General features: G+C 34.2%; 1 pseudogene; it reads left to right on the top strand.

Annotated features, from left to right (window-relative positions):
* Positions 1 to 391: 391 nt before the first annotated feature.
* On the top strand, positions 392 to 482 carry LOC125999613 (uncharacterized; annotated as a pseudogene).
* Positions 483 to 7848: the final 7366 nt, after the last annotated feature.

The raw sequence follows: 7848 nt of genomic DNA, 5'->3' as shown, positions 1-7848 counted from the left end.
TGTTCTTTGTTTGTACTAAAGTATTGGATGAAAATATTTAGTTTTAGTCCTTGTTTCTTTTGCCATTCCAAAGGTCTTTAATCCGATGTACTTCCATTTGTTTATTTTGGATTTATTCCCTTAGCCAATAGTATCACACCACTGAAGATGCCTTTCAAATACAAATCTTGGAGTGTTATCCTTAAATTTTCCTAAATGTACATTGTAATTTCTGGTCAAATCTCATGTTCTTTAATTTTGAACTGATTTTTGTGTAAGGTAGGAGAAATAAATTAAGTTTTAATTTCTTACATATGTAGTCATCCAGTTTTCCCAGCATCATTTATTAAAGAGGCCATCTTTATTCCATTTCATGTTTTCAGCTTCTTTGTAAAAATTAACTGGCCACATTGTGCTCTCTTTGGCAGCACATATATTAAAATTGGAATGATACAGAGAAGATTAACAATGATGACATGCAAAAATTAACTGGACATATATATGTGATTTTGTCATAGGGTATTCTATTCTGACCCAATAAGCAGAGATCCTAATATTATTCTAGTACCAAGCAATTTTAATCAAGATAGCTGTATAATACAGTTTCAAATAAGATAATAAAATGACTCCATATTTCTTATTTTTATAGGGCTTGGGTTGTTCATGGTATCTTCTGATCTCATACTAACTTTTTAATTGATTTTTCTATGTCTTTGATAAGTGTAGTGCAAATTGAATGGGAATTGCATTGAATCTATATAATAGCTTATGTAGGATAGTTATTTTAACAATATTGACTCTTCCAATCCAGGATCATGCAATATTTTCCATTCTCTAAGGTCTTCTCTTTCTTAAGTGTTTAAAGCTAATATTGCTTAGATATCTCACATTGTCTGTTAGTCGGATTAACAATAATATGTTGTTGATAAAATATTATTTTCAAATATATTTGAAAATTAAAGTAAACAATTGTGGTCCAATATTCACACTTTAAAAAAAGCTCATATTCTCTTCCCTGAGAAGTTGAATGAAAAAGTACATGTCCAGGAATGACCACATGGGTCATTCTGAAGAACTGAAATTATTCCAATCTGCATGGCATAGACAATCATGAAAACCATGTGAGATTTCTCTTCTAATGAAGCAAAAGAGTGGCAGAAAATGCTCAGAATGTAGAAGTTTGAATAATAATTAAAAAGTCTCATGCCACTGAGATTGGCATACATCACAAAAAAGGAAAACAAGCAGTGCTGGTGGGGATGTGGAGAGAAAGGAACTCTTTTTCACTGCTGGTGGGAATGCCGTCTAGTACAACCTTTATGGAAAGCAATATGGAGATTCCTTCACAAACTGAAAATTGAGCTTCCATACGATCCAGCTATACCACTCCTAGGAATATACCTGAGGAACACAAAAATACAATACAAAAATCCCTTCCTTACTCCTATATTCATTGCAGCGCTATTTACAATAGCCAGACTCTGGAAACAACCAAGATGCCCTTCAACAGATGAGTGGCTAAAGAAACGGTGGTACATATACACAATGGAATACTATGCAGCCGTCAGGAGAGATGAAGTCATGAAATTTTCCTATACATGGATGTACATGGAATCTATTATGCTGAGTGAAGTAAGTCAGAGGGAGAGAGAAAGATGCAGAATGGTTTCACTCATCTATGGGCTTTAAGAAAAATGAAAGACATTTTTAACAGTATCTCAGAGCCAAGAGAGATGAGGGCTGGTAGGTGCAGCTCATGACATGAAGCTCATCACATAGAGTGATGAGTGCAGTTGGAGAGATGACTACACTGAAAACTATCCTAACAATGTGAATGAATGAGGGAAGTAGAAAGCCTGTCTCGAGTACAGGTGTAGGGGGTGGGGTGGGGAGGAGGGAGATCTGGAAAATTGTAGGTGGGAATGTTGCACTGGTGAAAGGGGTGTTCTTTACATGACTGTAATCATACAACTATAATCATGTTTATAATCATGGTGTTTAGATAAAGATAATTATAAAAAATAAAAAATAAAAAAAGAAAGTCTACTTTTATCTCTGTGTGTGGGGGGGTACAGAGAGCTCTTAGCCTACCAGGGCAGATGACTCACTACTCAGGGCTGGCAATGCAGTGCTCTTTGGACCACACCTGCTGAATATTTGGGGGAAGGCTTATCTAACTTTAAAACAATATGACTATTAATATACAGTAATTGGGACCCAAACTACAATAATTAGACTAAAATGCATTTATTAAGGAGACAGACAAGAAGATGGGAGGAAACCACCATTGGTATAAAAACATTAATACTGGTGGTGAAATTGGTTTTGGAATTTTGTATGCTTACAACTCTGTTAAGGACAAATTTAAAAATCATAGTGATGAAATTTATAAAGAATTGAAAAAATATATAGTTGTTATGAAATTAAATTACAATTAGATAAAAAATCTCTATGCATATGTACTAAAATAGAGGTTGAAGTGTATATTAGAGATATTGTTAAAACTTTATGTATAGATATTTAATAATATTTAATAGTATAATAAATTATGGATTTATTATAAATTTATAAATAATTATATTTATTATATATTTTATACATTATATACAATAATTTTATATATTATATATACTATATACATTATATTAATAAATAAATAATACTTTATTTATAAATAACTTTATAGTTTATTAGATTATTTGCTTTAAATTGTTTTAAATGTATAAATTGAGAAATATGATTTTTTCAGCAGTAATCTGTGTTCCTAGCAAAGCATTTATGTCTCAATAGATGCATCATAAGCACAAATGCTTATTTACAAATTCTATTCTAATGAAGATTATTATCCATTATGTTTATTGAGCATCCACTATATATACAAAAGCTGGAAATTTCCAACAAAGATTACACAGTAGATTTGTTTCAACTGAATAAATATCTGCTATGTGTAAGCCACTAAAATTTGGCTTGAACTAAGAGGACATCAATGTGATAAGATCTAGTATGACCATCTCAGGCAGCAAAAATTGAATCAATTTCTCTAGGTTCATTTTTTGGTACAAAAAATGGGGATGTCTAGATACAGAATGAATATTATTTCTTACAAAATAGCCTCTTTATTTTGAGAAAAATAATAAAACAAACATGTGAAAAACATATATTTGTAAACATAACAGCTTAGAAGTTTGCTATCAGAGAACATGATTTTGACAGGGAATTAATTGAGACCTAAAATTTGAGATTTGGTTTCATTTGGTGAAATAACTCTTAACTGAAATAGAAAACAGAGCATTCATTATCCAGACAACAAATGTTCAGGGGCTAAATGTTAGAGGTGACTAAAGCACTAAGATAATTGTTATAAAATTTTGACTTTCTTTCTATCCCAAATCAGGCTGAAAATGAGCATAACTTTCCAGTCTTTTTGGCTGCAAAGGCAAACTAGCCTAAAAAGCAGAGGTGAGTGCTGACCGCACACAGTTAAGTTGGCCACTTAAACATCCCTAGCCAAATGTGTTAGTAACCAAATGTGATTATGTGAGATGAAATTGCAATAGTGAAATTGATTAGACATTCTGAAATGTCTATTCTCAAATGGTAGTGATAACATATAAAAGCTCTACTTTTGATATTTTTTCATAAGCGCTCTCTGTAAAGATCCACTTTACCAATTGCTGTGTCCATTTGATAAAACTTGAAGAATAAAATCAACTTCGTTCTGAAAAATAAGGTTTTATTTTGACTTGGACTGCATCTAGCACTTGAGGACAGAAGCTAAAGAGATACTACAGTGGGTTAGGTGCATGCCTCACATGTAGCTGATTCTGGTTTGATCTCTGGAACCACATATAGACGACCCTTGGTGCAGCCAGAAATGATTCCTGAGCACAAAGTCAGGAGTAAGTCCTGAGTACTACTAGACGTGGTCCCAAACCCACCCCACTAAAGATCCAGGCCATGCCTGTCATGTCTAAAGTGCTCAATAGAAACATCACAAAGGCTGTTATCTGTTTAGAATGTACTTGAAGGAAAAGTTGCCCTTTGCCTTTTACTTTGAACAAGCAGACTAAAGATTTCAAACTCCTTTATTTAGTAAACTAGTGATTCTAGCCAAAGAACAAAGTAGTCCTGGACCTCTCACCTCACACCCAAGAATAAACAACAAGGAAGAGCTTGTTTTCTTCATTCTTGGAAGAATCTGAGTTTAGGACTACACATAGAAGTTAAATTTTGTTGAAGCTCAGAATTACACATTCGAGAAGGCATGTATATTTTTAAATCTCAAAAATATTTTTGAATTTTTCTTGAGTAGTTTGATTAGCACATTAAAAGGCATACCATCAATAGTTAAGTCCCAGATTATTTGTGAGAAAAGAATTTTAAATTAATATTGTTTTTTATGATCAACCATCATGTATTTCTAATTCAAGATCTTTTGACTTAGAATTGACATTTATTTGCATTTATTTGCAGCTGGGATTTTGAGGATCCAGGTAAATGCCTCAGATATCACATCTCTGTAAAAAATATTCCTTTTCCTCCATCAGGTTTAATGAGATTTTTAAAGGAAAAACAAAAGTATAAGATGCAAGTATTTGACTGGGTTTGGCTTATATTTCTATTTCACATGAAACTAATAGCAAACTAGGCCTGTTCCATAGATGAATATTAACTAACCATGGGGAGAAATGAGGATATATGTTATTACTAATTACATTACTAATAGATACAACTCAGAATTAAGCATTTACTCCAAAATAGAATACCTCATATATCTATGGTGGGGATCCTTTTTCCCTCTGAAGGTTGCTTTTTTACATAGCTTTAAGCCTTCCAAGTAAACAAAAGTTGTCCTACTTGGTTTTGTTTGTTTGTTTTTGTCTTTGTTTTTGGGTCACACTGGCAGCTCTCAGGGGTTACTCCTGGCTCCAGGGCTCAGAAATCGCTCCTGGCAGGCTTGGGGGACCGTATGGGATGCCGGGATTAGAACCAACGACCTTCTGCATGAAAGGCAAACACCTCATTTCCATGCTATGTCTCCGGCCCCTGTCCTACTTGTTTTTAATTCATACTTAAATAAAACCTTAAGTAGTATGTCCCTTCCTCATCTCCCCATCCTATAAGGTTTTATTAATGAAACATCTATTTTCAGATGATTTAAGTATGTAACAATGAAGAGTGAACTTTACTACTTATTTTCAAAAATTTGTCAAAAATTATCAAAACAGTTGAAAATGGACATAATTAGAGTTTATCTAAATAAAACATATCTTCTGAAACAGACAGAAGAGCATGATCTGGAATTGTGAACAAGGCAGATAGATACATGTTGGACTAAATTAATAAAAGCTGAACTATAGCTATCAATTCAAGCATAAATGACCAGCATTAATGAGATTAGCTCTAAGACTATTATGCTTTGACTTGATTAAAAGTCCTGGTATAAGTTTTCTAACTTTCCCTTATGAAAACTGGACACATTAAATTGAGAGAACTATAGTATGCTAGTAGCATCCAACTGTGCTGGACATGTGTGAAGGATGAATGCCCCAGGATACCCGATCAGTATGGTGTATGTTGAGCTAAAGTGAGGTAAACCCCAGTAGTGAAGGCAGAAGAAAACCCATTAAAGCAACCCAAAGCACCAATTAGACAATGATGCTGAGCTGAAGGCAGCAGGAAACAAGCAACAGGCAGGCCAGGCAAGCTATAGCAATAAAAGAATGCAGGAGGGGGTTGATAGGTTGGTATTTTGAGTCTCAGAGGCAGGTCCCAACAAACCTCCGTATCAGTACAGTTGCAGTTATAACTGAGAAAGCCTTTGTGCGTGCTGTAATCTACAGATTGGAATGAGCTGAAACTATCACTTGGTCTTTAGTAATATTATCTTCAAATGCCTAAATAAAGCTAACATACTGCTTCGGTGAATACAATTTAAGTAGCAGAAACTTTATCAGGAAGATAATGGTCTGTGATATCTTTTCATTTTATAGATGGATTTATTTTACAGTAGAGCAGTTTTAAGACTCTAAATGCACAGAAGGTAAAATATTACACTATACACTGAAAGGATATATAACTTGTCAGCCATGTTTATAACATAATTTACCTATTATTTTATTTGTATTTTCTACATTTCCTAAACTTAACATGTATCCCATTGATTATATTGTGTTCTAAAAGTTAGTTTTGTAGACATTTATTGGCAACACCCAAAATGCTCAAAATTATTCCTGGCTCTGCACTCAGGGTTTATTTCTGGCACGGCATGGGCTATATATGGTACAGGAATCAAACCGGATGACTGCATACAGGACAATTGCTTTATCCAAGCTCTGTTGCAGACATTTAAAAATTAAAACAAGATATTTCACACCGCAGAAACTGGCACACAGCTAAAAGAACAATAACAACCAGTGCTGGATGGATATAAGGAGAAAGGGACTCTCATGCACTGCTGGTAGAAGTGTAGACTGGCCAAGCTTCTTGGAAAACCATATGGCCATTCCTCAAAAAACTAGACATTGCCCTTCATATAGCCCAGCGATACCACCCCTGGGAATACAATCCAGGGTCCCAAAAATACAATGCAGAAAAGTTATCTACAATCATATGTTCATTGCAGCACTATCCACAATATCCAAACTCTGGAAACAACCCAAGTGCCTGAGAACAGATGAGTGGATAAAAAAACTATGGTATAATTACAAAATAGAATAATATATAGCAGATAGGAAAAGTGAATTCATGAAATTTAGATACTAAGAGTATCATGTTGAGTGACATAGATGGAAAGATGTAGAATGATCATGCTAATTTGGGAGATATAAAAAGCACTCTATGAGAATAATACCCAAGGACAATAGAAATAAGAACCAGAGAACTGGTCTATAGTAGGAAGCTTGGCACAGACTGGTGGGAGAAAAGAATGTCCAGATATAAAAGAGAAGGGACAACTATGACAATGGTAGTTGGAAATGATCATTTTGGATAAGATCTGAGTGTTAAAAGGAGGTAAAGTGATATCCATCATACTGAAGGCATTTGTGGTGGGAACTGTACATTGGTGAAGAGATGGGTGTTGGAACATTGTATGACTGAAACTCAAACATCAAGAATTCTAGCTCTGTATCTTACCGTGATTCAATACAATTTTTAAATAAAAATAAATAGAGGGGCCGGAGAGATAGCATGGAGGTAGGTCATTTACCTTGCATGCAGAAGGTCGGTGGTTCGAATCCCAACATCCATATGGTTCCCTGAGCCTTCCAGGAGCGACTTCTAAGTGTAGAGCTAGGAGTAACCCCTGAGAGCTGCCGGATGTGACCCTAAAACCAATAAATAAATAAACAAACAAACAAACAAACAAACAAAGAAAGAAAGAGAAAGAAAGAAAGAAAGAAAGAAAGAAAGAAAGAAAGAAAGAAAGAAAGAAAGAAAGAAAGAAAGAAAGAAAGAAAGAAAGAAAGAAAGAAAGAAAGAAAGAAAAAGAAAGAAAAAGAAAGAAAGAAAGAAATAGAAACAAAGCCATTTTTTTGTTTCTAGACTATACCTAGTAATGTTCAGGGACTTCAAAACAAGAGGTCACTTGAGACAGTTTTCAGAGCAATACATGTTGCCAGGTATCAACCTGGACTTCTTGATGCAAGAATAGCTCAGCCCATTATGCTCTTGCCAGTCTAACAAATAACTTCTTATGTACATTGTTCTTCAATTTTAAATATAAAATTAAAAAAATGGGAATCGCATTTTTAAACATAGAACATGACAGTATTTTCAGACACCTTTTGGTAAAAATAGATTTTATAATAATCAAGAGATACCCTTGGCAGGGGCTCACCATCAATAATAGAGCCAGCCTTAAGTTCT

The sequence above is a fragment of the Suncus etruscus genome, chromosome X, assembly GCF_024139225.1.
Source record: "Suncus etruscus isolate mSunEtr1 chromosome X, mSunEtr1.pri.cur, whole genome shotgun sequence".
Lineage (NCBI taxonomy): Eukaryota > Metazoa > Chordata > Mammalia > Eulipotyphla > Soricidae > Suncus > Suncus etruscus.
Note: the sequence above shows the minus strand (reverse complement) of the source record. Positions and strands in the feature narration are given on the sequence as shown.